Consider the following 18900-nt stretch of genomic DNA (forward strand, 5'->3'; position numbering starts at 1 on the left):
ATTTTTCAAACTTGTTTTTGGGCTCACATTTTGCTTCAAAAAGAAATATTTATAAAAGTTGGAAATTGCTTCTTCTTCAATTATTTTACTGAAAAACTTGTAATGCTTATATCAAAAGTTGGATTTGGCTATATATATAATATTTATAATATAGTTTTTTATAAAATATAATAATATTGTATATTATATATATTGTATATTATACATATATATATATATATATATATATATATATATATATATATATATATATATATATATATATATATATATATATATATATATATATATATATATATACTAATAAACTGCTCTGTTTTTTAACTATTAGTACTCTATTTGACAAATAGAGTATCTACAAATTATTTTTGGAATGCACGTTGTTATTTGTAGAATACACAATGTTGCTAATTTATACACAAATTTCAAAATATCAATGCTGCATCTATATATATATATATATATATATATATATATATATATATATATATATATATATATATATATATATATATATATATATATATATATATATATATATATATATATATAGCATGTATATCATACAATATATATATATATATATATATATATATATATATATATATATATATATATATATATATATATATAACATGTATATCATACAATATATATTATATCTCTCTATAATACAGAGAGAGAGACTATACATAGATTATTTTATACATATAGTTTATATTAAAAACTATATTATATATATACTATATATAATATAGTTTGAGAGATATTTTTTATACTTTTTTTTGATAATTTTTTTTGTTGTTTTATAAAAAAAAAAAGTAATGTAAAACATTTATATATTAAAATAACATTATCAAATATTATTTCTCATTTGAACTTTCTTTTAATGAACTTATAGTGCATTTAAAACTGCATATTAAAAATAGGGTTTCCATTAAATGCCCATATGAAGAATGTGCTCGCTGTTACAAGGGTATGTCTACATTCACTGCTCATTTATCCAGGTATAATCAAATCCACTAGATCATATATATATATATATATATATATATATATATATATATATATATATATATATATATATATATATATATATATATATCGCCGTGGATAGCCTACCGAAAGTCGGTAGCCAAAAAAATAAAACTTTGCCTACCGAAAGTCCGTTTTATTGGCTAAAAATGTCACGTGTCAAAATAGAATTTATCAACCAATATAAGCGCTTTCGGTAAAATAAAAAAAAGTTACAACTCACCTCGACTGTCGGTAGCCAAATAAAAAAATTTTTGCCTACCGAAAGTCCCTTTTATTGGCTAAGAATGTCACGTGTCAAAATAGAATTTATTAAAAGCGCTTTTGTTAGAATATAAATACTATGATAGCCTGCCGTTTAAAACGTGTAAAATACGTAAAATATTTTAAGATATTTCTTAAAAAAATAATTTACACATACGTTTAAAAAAATTAATATATCTAAAATATAATGACGAATTAAAGTACGCTTCCGGTAGCAAAATTAGTGTTCAATAAATACATAAGTAATATTCATAAAAGATATCTTTAATAATATCAATTAAGGTTATTTAGTTTACCAAATAATGCTTTTAATTTTTTTTTTAAATATAAAATAGCAAACTTTCACTTTTAAAATTACAATCTGTTTGATTCAAAGGTTTCAATGCAATAGCACACATATGCGCTTTTTTTATTGAATTTTTTTTAACACTAAATAAAATATTTGGGCGTACGTATTAAGTGGGATATACGATAATGATAAAATAAACAAGATTGTTAGATCAATTTCTGCTTCGGAATGTTCTCCTTCATAAAGTTCCTTAAATCACTTGTTGTTCCTCTAAATTCTAGTTAAACTGATTGTTTTAAAACTGCTTTTCTAAACGTTGGTCTTTAATACTTGCTGTGAGCGTGTAACATATATTGACCAACTACCATCGTTCACACATTAGAGTTTGTATAATTCCATTAGGTTGCGTATAGTAAATACTTCGTTTATAAATAAATTCAGATTTTTACACTGTAATTGAGTAAGTAAAAACGCAAGGGATTATTTATTAACCTAATAAAAGAGTTTAATTTATTACAAAACAGAACTGCCGTCTTATGAATCTTATGAATTGAAAAAATAATGCAGTAGTTTTTATTTTTCTTAGACATATTTAAGAAAACTTCTAAGACAAATTGTGTGACCGTATCAATATTATTATAAAAGTAATTGTTATAACAACACAATTCAAATCCGCGTAATATTTTTGGCGTCAGCTTTGTTGATGATACAACACTTTGTTGATGGTACAACACTTTGCTGATGATACAACACTTTGCTGATGATACAACACTAGCGAAATATTTTTGGCATAGCTCAGGCAAAGTGCCAAATAAACTACTATTAATTAATTTTAATTGATAGTTATGCACGACACCTTAATCAAATGTTATTAATTTTATGACTCATTAAGGTGTTGGCGTTGGTCATTAGTAAGACGGTATAAAATTTTTTTTTTACATTTAAAAAGAGCTGTAATTAGTTTTATAAATATGTACAGAAAAATATACTTAAACAGAGTTTTGAATTTTTTACAATTTAAACATATTTGCAGGTTTATTTATACTTGAATCTACATGTTCTATATATAGGTTTATATATACTTGAATCTACATAATCTCTCTCTCTCTCTCTCTCTCTCTCTCTCTCTCTCTCTCTCTCTCTCTCTCTCTATATATATATATATATATATATATATATATATATATATATATATATATATTAAAATAACACTTTACTAACTTGAGCTTCTACTGTCAGTTTCTCCTTCAGCAGGATCATCAGGAACCTGGCAGTAGAAGCTCAAGTTAGGTATTTGTTTTTTTTGTACTAATTTATATATATATATATATATTTATTTATATGTTTGTATGTGTATATATATATATATAGTCTAAAAGGTTGGACAAAGCAAGGAATTGCATCTCCACAAACTTTAAATAACTTCAATAAATATTGCCTTGGTTTTTAGTTTATAAATTACAAAGTATAAAACTTTTGTAACTTATTTAACGAAATGCACCACGAGAAGGTAAACCATAGGACTCGGCATTTCATATTTCTAGATTAAATACAAAACAAAAAACAAATAAAAACAAAAAAGGAAAAAATGTTGTTACTAAAAAACTGTTGTTTTTTTCTTTCTCTTTTTCTTTAAAACTATTTCTTTTTATTTTATAAGATTAGATTTTTATTTATCTCAAAGCTTGGATCAAAAATATAGCTCAAAAAATAAAATATGACATTGCATACAGAGGTTTTATAAATATTTTTACAATCTGTATCTAATCTATACAATCAAAATAATACTATTTAAATATAACTATATAATCTGTAACAATCATACTATATAATACTATTTATCATAATATATAATACTATTTAAATATAACTATATAATCTGTAACAATCATACTATATAATACTATTTATCATAATATATAATACTATTTAAATATAACTATATAAACTGTAACAACCAATTTAATATATATATATACAAAAATTATAAAGTTAATATTTAAATCATTACCTTCCATAACAAGTGCGACAAACCCAATACCTTGCTTTTAAAAAGGAATTCTCTTTTTGTCCTACACATTTTTTATGCGACCACAACAAGCATGAATCACATGCTATTGCATTGCCAGTTTTATTTTCTTTGCTTGTGCTCTTCAGGCAAACAGCGCATGTTATGGTTTGGCGGTGATTAAAGATTTGGCAGTGATAAAGATTGGCGGTGGCACACAAAGTTTGTCCACATTTAAGGAATTTTTTTAGAAACACTGACCATCGCAGTTTGCATCTTTTAACTTTTAAAGTGTTTCAATAATTTGTGTTAAAAAGCTAAACTTATCTACTTAGAAAAAAACAAATTCTTAAAAAAAAGAAACAATTACCACATTTGAAACAATGTTGTAACGAAATATAATATTATATTTTATTCATTTATTTATTCATTTATAATTTATTCATTAATAACTTAAAAATAGTAAATTCTAAAAAAAGATTCATTTTGTAAAACTTTTTTAAAACTTTGTATTCTTTTTTTTAGGTTGGTAATTTTAGCTACCAAATTTCATACAATTTGAGGAAAAAGGCAGTATATTTTAACTAAAATTAACTAAAAAATTGCATGCTTTTTTTATAAATGTATTTACCACATTTGATCCCAGTCTTAAATTATTTCCTTTATATTGCCCGATTTCCAGCATTAATACAAAATACTGGAGATAATAGATGATTGCTCTGTTTGAAAAATGTAGTTAAAAACTTATTAAAAAGTTTTAAATAGCTACAATAAATGTAGCTGAAAAAAAATTTTGTCCAAAAAAATTACTTTAATTGTGGACAAACAAGGCGTGCGACCGCACACGCTTTCGGGTAAGACTTGATCTGTGCACTCCTAGAATATATATTTACAGTCATGGACAAAAGTTTGCGACCACTGCCATTTTCGCATATTTTTTAATGTATTCTACTCTGAATTGCTTTTGGGCTACTTTAGTGCTACAATTTTACATTATAGTATATTACACATAGTACATTATACTAACAGTCAAACAGGCTCCAAAAGTTATGGTTTGGGGAGCAGTCTCTGGTAGGGGTTGTGCCGGCATTTGGATTATGCCTAAAAATACAACAATCAATGGTGCTGTTTACTTGAGTATACTGATGGATAAGCTGCCATCATTTGTACCAATACATGGCATCACTCATTTCCAGCATGATGGCGCACCTTGTCATGGTACCAAGGCTGTTAAGGACTGGCTGCATTCTGAAAACATCCCAGCACTGGAACCTTGGCCAGGCAACAGTCCAGATCTCAATATTATTGAGAGTGTTTGGACTGTAATGAGCAGAAGATTGCTGCACATAGCCCAAGTTCTGAAGATGACCTTATCAACTGGATTAAACGCGTGTGGGTGCAGGAGATTACGCCGGACTATTGCAAGAAACTGTGTGAATCGATGCCAGGATGTATTGAAAATATTCTCAAAAATAAAGAATTTCATTGTAAAAACTAAAATATGAATAGACATGCTGTTTAACCTGTATAGTGTGAATAAACATTCAAAATATATGTACTGATTTATAATTTACTACTTATTTTTCTAAATTTTGAGTGTTTTTTGTAAAAAATTGTAGTGGTCGCAAACTTTTGTCTATGACTGTATATATACTACTTATAATACATATATTTATAGTTATTATATATTTTTATTTGCATCACTGTAAACAATTTATCTAGATTAATTAATTTTAGATCTAAAAATAAATTTTTAAAATTTAATCATCTAAAATTAGAAGTTATTCATTTAGTCTCACTTGCATAAAATCATTTGAGGGGCAGTTTAGGAGTAATCCCTAAACTTTAGGAGTAACTCCTAAACATTCTGAGTTACTCCTAAACTTTAGGAGTAACTCCTAAACTCACTCTCTCTCAAGCTGATTATAATAATACTTATCAACTCTCAAGCTGATTATAATAATCCTTATTCAAGTTCAGCATAAAGTTGAAGCTGAAACTGTTCACCTTAAAGCTGAGACTGATATGTCAACAACAATCCCTATTTTAAATTTAATAAGTCAATTTATCAGCTTTCTAAACAAAACCAGAAAGATTCGGAAAATATAGTTTAAATTTGACCTAATAAAACAATATAAAATCAATAAATTACAAATTATTGAGCAATAAAAACAGAAACAAATGAAGAAAAATTATTTAAAAACATGCCAAATTTAAGAGAGAAAAAATAAAATAAAAACAAGAAGCATTATCAGTTCATAAGACTACTTACTATATTTGTCTTTTAAAGTTGTAACAAATGTTGTGATATCATTCCTATTTTCAACTTTGTTAGATGAAGCAGCAATGTTTGAAAGATCTCTTAGAGTGATAATTTTACCTGTGGTTTTAATCAACTCTTTTTGGAGCAGTTTTTTGTTTGGTTTTAAATGCATTAACTCTTTAGCTTTCTTGATAGCATAATCTGGAAGTTTTCTTTGATTTGGCAAGTGCTTATAGAGAATCTGAATTTAAAACAAAGATTAATAAAGAAGAAAATTCAGTCCACTTCAAAACAATCTGTACAAAACTAATTGGTTTATAATGTATGTATGTATATATATATATATATATATATATATATATATATATATATATATATATATATATATATATATATATATATATATATATATATATATATATTATTCAACAACATTTTATTACTGATTAAACATGATGGTAAACCAGTGGTACTTGGTATAAGCGTATACATTTCTGTTTATTTGGATTTTAAATTGCGATTTTCATCTTGAAGTTTTCTGTTTTTTTTTGTAGCCATGGCAAAGTTTAATGTAGTAGACTTCTAATACACAGATCCTCCACACCAATTAAATCTTACCATCTCAAATTAAATGGTAACAGAATCTAATGGTAACAGCATCTTATACAGTATGGCTGTTGCTAACACTTTCAACAACTGCTATAAAACAATACAATGCCCACCTAAAGGTAAAAAGGTTTTTTCTCTGACTATTTAAAAATTCCAATTCTAATTTTTTTTTCTTTATCTAGTGACTGAATATGGTGTCTGATTTAATAAAAAAAATTCTAGAAAGCAATAAAAATTTAGATCCCACACACCTTCTTACACTTAATTATCATGTTACTTCTAAACCTCTTTGTACCATATAACAGTTCTTCTAATAAAGGCTTATTTCCAGATGTCTTTAAGATATTCAAAGTCATTCCTATTCATAAAAAGGGTTCTATAATGGACCACACAACTTATCAATCAATTTCTCTTCTATCTAATATTAGCAAAGTACTTGAAAAAGCTTCTATAGCTTTTTTTGAAAAAAATCAAAGTCTCCACAAATATAAGTATGGATTTTATAGCAGACACTTAATTCATGTACTTGTTAAAATAATTGAAACTATTAAAAAAGCTCTTGACAATAAAATTTTTACATGTGGATTGTTACTTGACTTGGAGAAAGCCTTTGATTCTGTTGATCACTCTAATCTCCTAAGTAAATTAGAACACTACGATATTTGAGGTATTGCTTTACAATTGTTTTCATCATACTTTCTTAAAATTTTGCAATTTGTCTTCATTAATGATGCCAAATCTTTGCCAATAAAATGCTCCATAGGTATACCCTAAAGTTCTGAATTAGGACCATTGCTATTCCTCATTTTTATAAATGATCTTAATATCTAAAATTTTAAAGGCTTATTATTTTGCTGACAACATAAAATTACTAATAACAAACCAACCAATAAAAAAAAATTAGCAAATATATTAATCATTTATCTAATCTAGTTACATGCTGCACTTTAATAAACTAAGTTTTAATACCAACAAAACTGAACTCATCATTTACAAATCACATCAATCTAAAAAATATAAAAACCTTAACTTAAAAATAAAATATATAAAAACCTAGTTTCATTAAAATATCTTAGAATCAAAACTGACTCAAAATCTATCCTATTCCTCTAGTCTTAAAAACTTAGCGGTGAAATTGTGTAGCGGTGAAATGGAATGCTAGCCAAAATGTGTCACTGAGTCAATTATAAAACTTTACTCAATATAAACCATATAATTTTTGGATCACATTTTAGATATGCTTGTCAGGTTTAGGGACAAACCAAGTCTCATGCATTTTTTAGATTATTTAACCTACAAAACAGAGCTTTAAAAATAATATACTTTCAACAATACAATTTTAATTCTGACATCAATTACGTTCTTAAAAAAAAATACTCAAAATATGTGATCTTGAATCAAAAAAGTAAGTAAACCTCCCTATAATATCTTCAATCTTTTATTAACTTTATATATATATATATATATATATATATATATATATATATATATATATATATATATATATATATATATATATATATATATATATATATATATATATATATATATATGTATATATGTATATATATATATATATATATATATATATATATATATATATGATATATATGTATACATATATATATATATATATATATATATATATAAATATATATATATATATATATATATATATATATATATATATATAGATATATATACATATATGTGCATTTGTATATGTACAGTGGTGGCCAAAAGTCTTGGAAACATTTAACGACCAAAAAAATTTATTTTTGATCTAAAGTATAAATTTTGAAAGTTAGATGCTTTTGTTTTTACATAGCAATATGTTTATAGTTACATATTTGTATATTGCGCAATTTATTATCGTTTTTTATTATTCATAAGCAATTTATCAGCTATATTATGCCACAACTTTCACCTAAAAAAAGGGGAATTATTGCTGCATTATATGAACAAGGTTTAGTTCAAAGAGAAATATCTGAAAAGCTTGGTTGTTCATTATCAATTGTAAGTAAAACTTTAAAAAGGCATAAAGAAGAGCCCCAATTAAATTTTACTTCAAAAATGAGATCAGGCAGGCCCAGAGCAACCACCTCAAGAACTGACAAACTTATTCAGCCATGCAAATCCACGGCTATCTGCACACGAGATTTCAAAAGAAATTTTTATTGAGAAAAAAGTAAGTGACCGAAAACAGTTAGAAGAAGGCTTTTGTTTGATTTCAAAATGAAGGCATGCAAGCCAGCAAAAAAACCTTTTTTATCATTAAAAAACCTAAAAGATTGAAAAACATTTTGTCAGCGCTACAAAAATTGGACTGGAGAAAATTGGTCTAAATTTCTTTTTTCTGATGAAACATGTATTAAACAATTTAATGTTACAAACAACTTTGTAAGAAGATCAAAAAACTGTAGATATATGCCAAAATATACAGTTAGCAGTGTCAAGGCTCATGTGTCTTGTATGGCTTGGGGTGCTATTTCTGCCAAAGGACGTGGGCCATTATGGATAATGCCCAAGAATACCACAATAAACAGCAAAGTCTATTTGGATGTTATGAAGGAGAAGTTGCCACCTTTCATGCAGATCTTGAACTGCACTTATTTCCAACAGGATGGTGCACCATGCCACACAGCCAAAATTGTAAAGAAGTGGTTTGCTGATGAAGGAATTCAAACCCTTGAAAATTGGCCTGGGTCATCACCAGATCTTAATGTTATTGAAAATTGTTGGCATATTATGAAAGTAAAAGTTGCTGCCAAAAAGCCTAGATCCTATAATGATTTAGTTGAAGCAATCAAATCAGTGTGGATCCATGAAATTACACCAGACTATTGTACAAAACTTGTTAACAGCATGCCAAAACGTATCCAAATGGTAATTGACAATAACTATGCTTCCATTAAATGTTGAACTTTTATCATGTATGTGCATGTACCTATCATCTTTAAAATTGTTATAAACACTTATTTTATTGAAAAAAATAAAAAAATTTACTAATAAATTATTTTTCACACAAATATATTGATTTCATAACATAAAATATGATGTTCCAGGACTTTTGGCCACCACTGTATGTATGTATATGTGTATGTGTGTGTGTGTTTGTGTGTAACTTATATTAAAAACTAATAAGTAATTATTTAAATACAAAACAAAAACTTTTTACTTCAGATACTTCATGATTATGTGTTCTATTCATTGTATGTAACACTAAAAATTGCCCATCTTCAGAAGCTTTAAAATTCAAGTAGAATGGACAGTCTTTTTTAAAAGTTTTATAATTATTAGCACAATCAAAATTTAACATAAGACTTTTTTATTCTGTTAGTTATTGGATTATAAGTTTTAATCCAATAGCAATTATAATATAATATAAATCAAAGTAAATTTCTATACTTTGCTAAAACAATAATTACAATAACTTACGAAGTTTTACGCTTTCCCTTGCCACAATATTTAAATTTTTGACCACCATGAATGCTAGAAGTTCTAGAATGGATTTCCTAGCAGCCTCAATAGTTCTGCTAGAAAATTCAAGAATGCTAGGAAATCCAAGAATGGATAAGAAATAATATTTAGAAATATTTAAAAAGATAGAAATAATATTTAATATTAGCTGCCATTAAAGCAGCTTTTTTAGGAATGGATTTCCTAGCATTCTTGGATTTCCTAGCAGAACTATTGAGGCTGCTAGGAAATCCATTCTAGAACTTCTAGCATCTCTTACCCACAACTTTATAAAAGAAGTATCTTCGTACTTCCTAATAGCTTCTTTTAAAACTGCAAATGATGCAAAAGAATTAGAGCATGAAAAAGCCATAATTTCGCTAGAAACACAATAAAGTAAGTTATGAAAACAGTTGTACGAAAAATACTTCGAAAAATGTGGTGAAAAAAGATAAAAAATATAAACAAGATTACATTTTTAACACGTGACATTCTTAGCCAATAAAACGGACTTTCGGTAGGCAAATTTTTATTTTTTTGGCTACCGACTTTCGGTAGGCTATCCACGGCGATATATATATATATATATATATATATATATATATATATATATATATATATATATATATATATATATATATATATATATATATATATATATATATGTATATATATTTATATATACATATATTTATATATACATATATATGTATATATATTTATTTATATATTTATGTATTATCAACTCTAGGGATATTACATTAATTATTTTGTGTTTAGAAAAAATAATAGTAATAAAAAGAGAGATGTAGTAATTTTGTAACAATTTTTAGCTTAAGCGAGAAAAAGTTAATTTTTAAACATTTTTAGAATAATGAAATGTTATTTCATAAATTTAATTTTTTTTTAGCGATGATTAAAGACCAGATGGGTAAAAGTGATTTCTACAATTTGTTTTTAAAGAAGTTCTAAAGATTTTTATTTTCTTCTTAGTATAAAAAATATAATTTTCTAATTTTAATTTAAATCTAATTTAGTACTGGCACCAACAATGGCAAAAAAATTGGCCTTCGTTAAATCAGTCATATAGAGTAACAACTTTAAGGTAACCAATCATTGCACACAATGAGTTTTTTTTATAATTTATTACTTTGTTAAATATTAAAATGTTTTTTTACTCAAAAACTTATGTATATTTATTTTTATTTTTAGTTGATTCAAAATGGATAAGAAAGGAAATACTGTATTTTTTTGTATTTGGGCTGATTTATTTATATTTTACGAAACCATTATGTATATATATATATATATATATATATATATATATATATATATATATATATTTATATATATATATATATATATATATATATATATATATATATATATATATATATATATATATATATATATATATATATATATATATATAAATTAGTAAAAAACACTTATCTAACTTTTATCTTCGACTTGCAGTTTCACCATTGCTGGATCATCAGGAAGCTTCCTGATGATTCAGCAATGGTGAAACTGCAAGTCGAAGATAAAAGTTAGATAAGTGTTTTTTACTAATTTATTATTGCTCTGTTCTTTAAGAACATTGAGCACTCTATTTGTAAAATACACTAACATAATTTACATATATATATATATATATATATATATATATATATATATATATATATATATATATATATATATATATATATATATTAGATAAAAATAAATTTTTTTGTATATCTATAATTTAAATTTATATAGGATTATGTAATATAATTACATTACTATGTGCTAATACTTTGTTGTTAAATGGATTATGTGCTAATACTTTATTAAAATTTTAATTTTTTTTTTTTTTTGAAATTGTTTATTTACAAATTGATTATTTATTGATGTATTTGCTGTTAAAGTGAAATGTAAATCACGGAAAATTTAATATTTTTATGTAAATCAAAGATAATTTGTTTTAGATTATATTTTCGATAACATACAATCTATTTTATATTTAAAATTTTCACTTTTTAAATATTCATATGAACAACATTCCTTTCATTTAAGAAAACTATACGGCAGCTGAGTTGCTACAACTTCTTTGTTGTTTAACGGGAAGAACACGTTGATTATCAACCAAAATATTTTTTTATATACGGAAACTTTCCGACAGCTACGATGACAAAACCTCCCGTTATTTAACGGAAATTAACGGAAAAAACCCATTGTATTTAAACGGAATTATCTGTTTATCTACGGAAACTTCCGTTTACATGTGATGGGTTTTTCCGTAAAATAACGGGAAGTTTTGTCATCGTAGCTGCCGGAAATTTTCCGTAGAAAACGCGATATTTTTTTAACAGTGTAGTGGTCTACCACCTTAACTAATATAAGCAACTACCGTATCCATTCTTTCCGTTTTCTCAAAAGTTTTAGAAAGAACTTTTTATAACTTATAATCACCTAGATCACTATCTATTCACCTAATCACCATCTATTAAATAATAATCTCATATATAACAAACAATATGGATAAAAAATAATAATAATTATACGGAACATGTAGTTATCCAGTTTTCAAGAACTATATTTTGTTTTATTTTATGTTATTTGAAAAATGTTTATACAAGATAAGTTATTTCAGAACTATTACAATTCTGTTATCAATGTAAGTCCTGTTATAAAATACAATAAAAATTAAAATCAATTAAAGTAATAATTGAAATAATAAAATTAAATTAATAAAGCTTTAGTAATTAAATTAAAGTAATAAAGTTGTTAAAAACGTTATAAAAACAACTATTTAAAGTAAATTTTTAACTTATTTTTAAATTCAGTCAACGAGTTGATGCTCCTAAGTTCTATTGATAGATCATTATACACACTTTCATTTGAGTAATAGAAAGAACTTCTAGCATATTTAAGTCGGATTTTCGGAATTTTAATTATATTGCTGTTATTTCTAGTTGCTTTTGAATGGTTGACTTTTCAAACTTTACTAACAACTTCAAAGTAGTCAGTACAGTTTGAGTATGATAAACCAAGGACGCATTCGTTAATAGACTCGATGTAACAAGAGTTTGCGAGAATGTTGATTTTGTGTTCACTTCGTGCTTGCTGTTTGCATTTATTATATGAGATGCACGTGTATACAAAGAGTTTAGCTTAACTATTTTTGATTTTGGTAGGTTGATGCAAAGATTTTCATAGTATGTTAAAACGGTTATAATAGTCAACTGATAAATACTTCTGCTGCAAGAGGTGTTAAGAAACATCTAATTTTTTAAAGAAGTCTTAGTTTGCTATAAGCTTTTTTATAAAGATTGTTAAAATAACTACTAAACAATGTTCAGCGTCTAGTATAGGTCTATACCAAGGTATTTATAGCTCAAGGTGAAACACATTGAGTTGAAGTTGTAAGAAACGTTGATTGTGTTTGGTTGTCCTAATTTTCTTGTTCCTAACAGCATGATTTTACAGAGTCCAAGGTTAAACATTAACTCCTTTTTTTATACATCATTTTGAGAAAGACGCGATTCTATAATAAATATATCTTTTCCAGGGACGTATATGACAGTGTTGTCAGCATGAATAACAGATTTTGAATGTTTCAAACAAGATACAAAGTTATCAAAGTGAATGACAATTCAAACAATATGTTTTCAAAACGAAATATCTGAAACAGAAAAAGCTGTAGGATCATTATTGGGCCCTTACTATTGTAAGGGCCCAATAATGATCCTTAAGTTAGACCACATACAGCTTTTTCTGTTTCAGATATTTCGTTTTGAAAACATATTGTTTGAATTGGTAATCTTTAAACCAGCAGTAGTATCACGAACACCATAACTGTTAAGCTTGTTGAATAGTATTCCGTGACTTCCCAACCATTTTACATTGGTCAACTTTTCGTTTTATGTTATCTAAAAACAGCGTTGCAGCTAGATAAGTTGATCATTTACGTTGAAAAATAAACTGATTGTCATTTATCAAACTGGTTTCTTCTAAATGTTTCATAAATGGATGTGTACAACTCGTTCGATAAATCTTGATATAGTTGGTATTTCAGTTAAAGATTGGTAGTTTTAAATATTGTTTTGGGACTTTGATTTGTAATTTGGGAGAAGTCTCGAACATTTCTAATCAGTTGGATAGGTTGATTTCTTCAAAGACATGTTTATTTTGTGAGTTAGTGGTTTAGATAAGATGTAAGCTGCGCCTTTTAGTATTGATGTTGATATACCGTTTAGGCCGGTAGATCTTTTTGTTTTTAACCCACGTAGTTCTTTTTCGACTTGATTAACCGTTACAGGTATTAATTTAAAAGACCTGTAAAAACAAGTTGGTTCCCGATGTGATAAAGCCCATACACAGTCTTTTAAAAGAAAAGTATGTTTCTTTAAAATAGACACCGAGTTACAGAAATGTTCACAAAAGGCAGATGATATTTCGGAATGATCAAGTGATAAAAGTGAGAAAAGATCACTCCATTTCTAACCCCGATAGTGAGGTCTTTACAATAGAGATCATCAACTCCAAATTTAAAAATATTATAGTCTCTACCTGTTATAGGCCACCTGAAGGTAATATTAAGGTGGCACACAACTGAAAACAAGTTTTTTTGTAAATAATCAAAATTTTGATTTTTGTTTTTTTAATGACAATTATTTTATATTAAAATAAAATAAAAAACAGATAATTTTTTTTTTTAATTAATTTTATTATCCATAATGGCCAAAAATGGGTTGTAAAACATGTGTTTTTAGTAAATCTTCAAAACCTAATAACTTAATTTTGCCTCAACTACTGAAACTAAAATTTTGAACATAGCTTCCTAATCATATTTCACCCTGTTTGACCGTGGGAATTTTTATAATTTAAATTATTTCATGAAATATTGCATTTCTAACAAAATCACCTAATATATATATGAAATATCAATAAATTCAGCACTATAAACATCAATATTTCACTTTCTATAACTTTTTATGAAAATTCTGAGGGTTAAATGAAGTATTATATTATGATAAACAAATCCTGAAAATTGTATTATGTAATTCTGTTTTGTTAATGAGAAAATGTGTTTCAAAGTTTAAAAAAATACATATTGAGAAAAAAGCAAAAATAAGAAAAAAATATATAACAACATAAAAATTATCAAAATCCACCAGAGATGTAACTATCAGTTGTTTCTTTTATTTGCTGATCGTCTATGAAACCTTTTTTAACTGCTCTTATTTTTTTTCTCTGCATTTTACTTTTATCCGTTGACTTTGACTTCATATGTCGAATTCTGGTTTTGTCAACTTTACTTGACGAAGCTAATGTCACAATTCCACTCAAGCCAAAGTATTTTAAAACTTCTAATACACCATTAGCACCATCATTATAATGCAGCACTGCTGAGTATGTTCCCATTTCAATTGTAGACTTACTAACAAATGTGTGCTTTGGTACGCGAGACCATATAATAGAATTTAATGCTTCATTGGCATTTTGCGTCGTTCCATGCAAACATTTAATTAGAAGATCATCAGCCTGAAGATCCTTGATGATTGGTAAAATAAGATTCTTAATCCAGATAGGTATACATGATTTTGATTTGTAATTTGTATTATTTAGAGCCCAATATTTGCACCAACTTGCCAATCCTCTTGGGCAAAACTGATGTTGCATTTGCTGGTTTTCAAAGTTGGTAAAATGAAATAAAATAGCATAAACTGCCTTTTTCATAGCATACAAGTTGTTGACATTTTGACGAATGGCCATGCCATAATAGTTTTGCATAGAATTTATACATTTTTCTGTTAGGTTACCTCTACCTGATAAAGGTGTTTTAGTGCCTTTGTGTGCTTTGACTAAATTTCTAAGTCGTGTACCCAATCTTTTTTGCACATGACCTACACATTCAAGTTTTATTGGAGTGATGTCAAAATCCTGGTAAGGGTTTGAGTTTTTGACATCTTTGAATGAAGAAGTGTCTCCATCACCTAGAAACTCTTTATAAATTAGATTATTTTTTTTAACCGAGCGATTAAAAATTGTTACTGCTCCTGCAGACTCCATACTTCCAGACGAAGATTTGTGATTTATTTCACATTGATGATCAATTATCCAACACTGATATTCTGGAGTTCCTTTTTTACTGTTCCACATTTTACAGCCCATGCAGTACTTAGACAAAACTTCAATATCAATGCATTTATCCCCAGAAATCGCAGTAACTACACCGTGCAATGAATTGTGACCGCGTTTCTGCCATGTACCATCAATTGAAACTTTTACACATGGTATATCCTGAGCAATGTCAACTTTTTTAGAGTCCTTAGTCGCTAATAACATACTTTTCTCTGAAGCACTTTTATAAGCTACCATAATAGTTTTGTTTAATTTTTGAAATCCATTTTCAGATATACATTTTAAGTTCATGCAAGATGAAAATGTTTTTATAGCTCCATAACCACAGCCTACTTCTCGAAAAGCTATTATTGCACGAATATTAACATCATATGGTGAGTTAGCTGTTACTGCATCAAATTTAGCATTTATTGATTTGTTTGATGAATTAAATCTTTTAACATAATCACAGTGTTCACATTTTAATTGAAACAAATGTGCAAATCCTTTTCTACTGGAATCAACATCTGTTAAAAGTAATGGCTGAAAGCAGTTGTTGCATGCAGTTTTAGCTATAAGTTCTTTAAGAATTGAAAAATTAATAAAAACAAAATAGTTATCTTTTCCAGAATCAAATGTATTCGAGTAGTTGGGTTTGATTTTCCTTTCACTAGAACAGCTACTTGCTGCTTGAGTTGTGGACGATGTCATCGTCGATGATAAGATGTAAGAAGAAGATGATTTTTTATTTCCAACAACACCATTCCATTTTCGTTTTATCCTTCTTGATAAATTTTGTTTAGTTTTATTTCCTTGTTTATTCATTTAAAAACAACTTTATTCCAACTAAATTGAAATCAATTTTTAAATTATTTGGTATAAAATGAGAGAAAAGTTACAGTATAAAAGACTAACATTAACAGATTAAAAACACTCTTGTTCGTAAATAAAATTTTGAATTATGACTTTTAAAACTGAAAACTAACAAGAGTCTGCGTATAACAAATTAAAACCAAGTTTGTGATGGTGTTTTACTGTTTTGAATTCAGAAAAACTCCTATGACTGATGGTTACTAAGGCGTTGTTAGGGAATTTATTTTCAAGTGTCATCTACTAAAATGATATTAAATCAACTTTTATATCATTTTTGAGACTAATTTTTTTTTTATATGTTCAAGGAATGGTTATAGAATCAAAATACCCAAAAATCTAAAAATTGATATTTTTCAAAAAACTTGCTTTTTTTCAGTTGTGTGCCACCTTAAAAAATGTTCTAATTATCTAGAAGAAATTTTTCTTAAAATCAATAAAGAGCAAAAAAAGTTGTTCTGTATCGGGGACTTAAACATAGATTGTTTAAAATACAAAGAGTGTCCGATCACTAAATTATTTTTTGATAACATGTTTCAACATTGTATTTTACCAATTATTAATAAACCCACACGGGTAACCTCGAATACTATTTCTGCTATAGATAACATACTAACAAACTCATTTCTAGATACCTCCTTAAAAGCAGGAATAATAAAAATTGATATAACAGATCATTTTCCAGTTTACTTTACAATAAAACATGATACAAAAATAAATAATAACTCGAAAAAAAAAATTTATAAAAGAAAAATAAATAAAAATTCTATTAAATGTTTTAAAGACGCACTATCGGCAGTAAATTGGGTTAAAGTGTATCAAGAATGTAACCTTGGGAACACAAACTCTGCATATAATACTTTCACAGATATTTTTCTAAAACACTATAATAATCATTTTCCAATCAAAGAAAAAGAAATAAAAGTAAAACATTTGAGCTGTCCATGGATCACCAGCGGAATCAAAAAATCTTCAAAAACTAAACAAAGACTATATGTTAAATATTTGAAAAACAGAAATGAAGAAAACCTATCTACTTATAAACAATATAAAAATCTTTTCGAAAAAATCAGAAAACATTCTAAAAAAGTTTATTATTCTAAATTACTTCAAAAAACTAATGGAGATACCAAAAAAACATGGAACATCATGAAAGAAATAATCGGAAAAAAGTATATAAAAACAAACAGCTTACCAGATAGAATTATTATAAATGAAATAGAACACAACGATCAGAACTCTATTGCCGAACAATTCAACAATTTCTTTGCAAATATTGGCCCTAACATGGCGTCTAAAATTCAAACCGCAAATAACTCCTTTGAAAATTATTTTACTGATCTAAATAGCGAACTAACTTTCAACGGATTAAGCTATGAAGAACTCGAAAATGCAAAAAACTCTTTAAAAATCAACAAAGCACCAGGAATTGATGAAATTTGTAGCAATATTGTAATAAGTATCTTTCCGATAATAAAGAAACCCCTCTTCGAAATATTTAAATCTTCAATTACAACAGGAACCGTTCCAGAGAAATTGAAAATTGCTAAAATTGTACCAATATATAAAACTGGAGAACCATACTTACTAAACAATTATAGACCAATCTCAATTCTTCCTGTATTCTCAAAACTCCTCGAACGAATAATTTATAATAAATTATACCAATATATAACAAACAACAATATCTTAAATACAAAACAATTCGGCTTTCAAAAGCAACATGCAACCGAACATGCAATTGTAGATCTTGTAAATAGCATCAACTACTCATTTGTTAATAAAGAATTTGTTTTAGGAATCTTTATAGATTTATCGAAAGCATTCGATACTGTTGATCATGCTATCCTGCTAAAAAAATTGGAAAAATATGGCGTAAAAAATGTTGCATTACTCTGGTTTAAAATTTTTTGCTAAACAGACAGCAATGTGTTAATACTGATGAAAATATCTGTTCAAAATTGCTTAAGATTAAATGTGGCGTTCCCCAAGGTT

General features: G+C 26.5%; 1 long non-coding RNA gene across 2 annotated transcripts; it reads left to right on the plus strand.

Moving 5' to 3' along the window:
- Nucleotides 1-885: 885 nt before the first annotated feature.
- LOC136079086 (uncharacterized) lies at nt 886-11227 on the plus strand. 2 transcript variants are annotated; one of them, XR_010637932.1, is made up of 3 exons: nt 886-976; nt 10965-11032; nt 11140-11227. It is a non-coding gene; the product is annotated as an uncharacterized LOC136079086 (long non-coding RNA). The 2 variants fall into 2 exon arrangements; XR_010637933.1 differs by lacking the exon at nt 886-976 and adding an exon at nt 10739-10858.
- The last annotated feature ends 7673 nt before the right edge of the window (nt 11228-18900 follow it).

This window comes from Hydra vulgaris, chromosome 04 (genome assembly GCF_038396675.1).
Source record: "Hydra vulgaris chromosome 04, alternate assembly HydraT2T_AEP".
NCBI classification, from domain to species: domain Eukaryota; kingdom Metazoa; phylum Cnidaria; class Hydrozoa; order Anthoathecata; family Hydridae; genus Hydra; species Hydra vulgaris.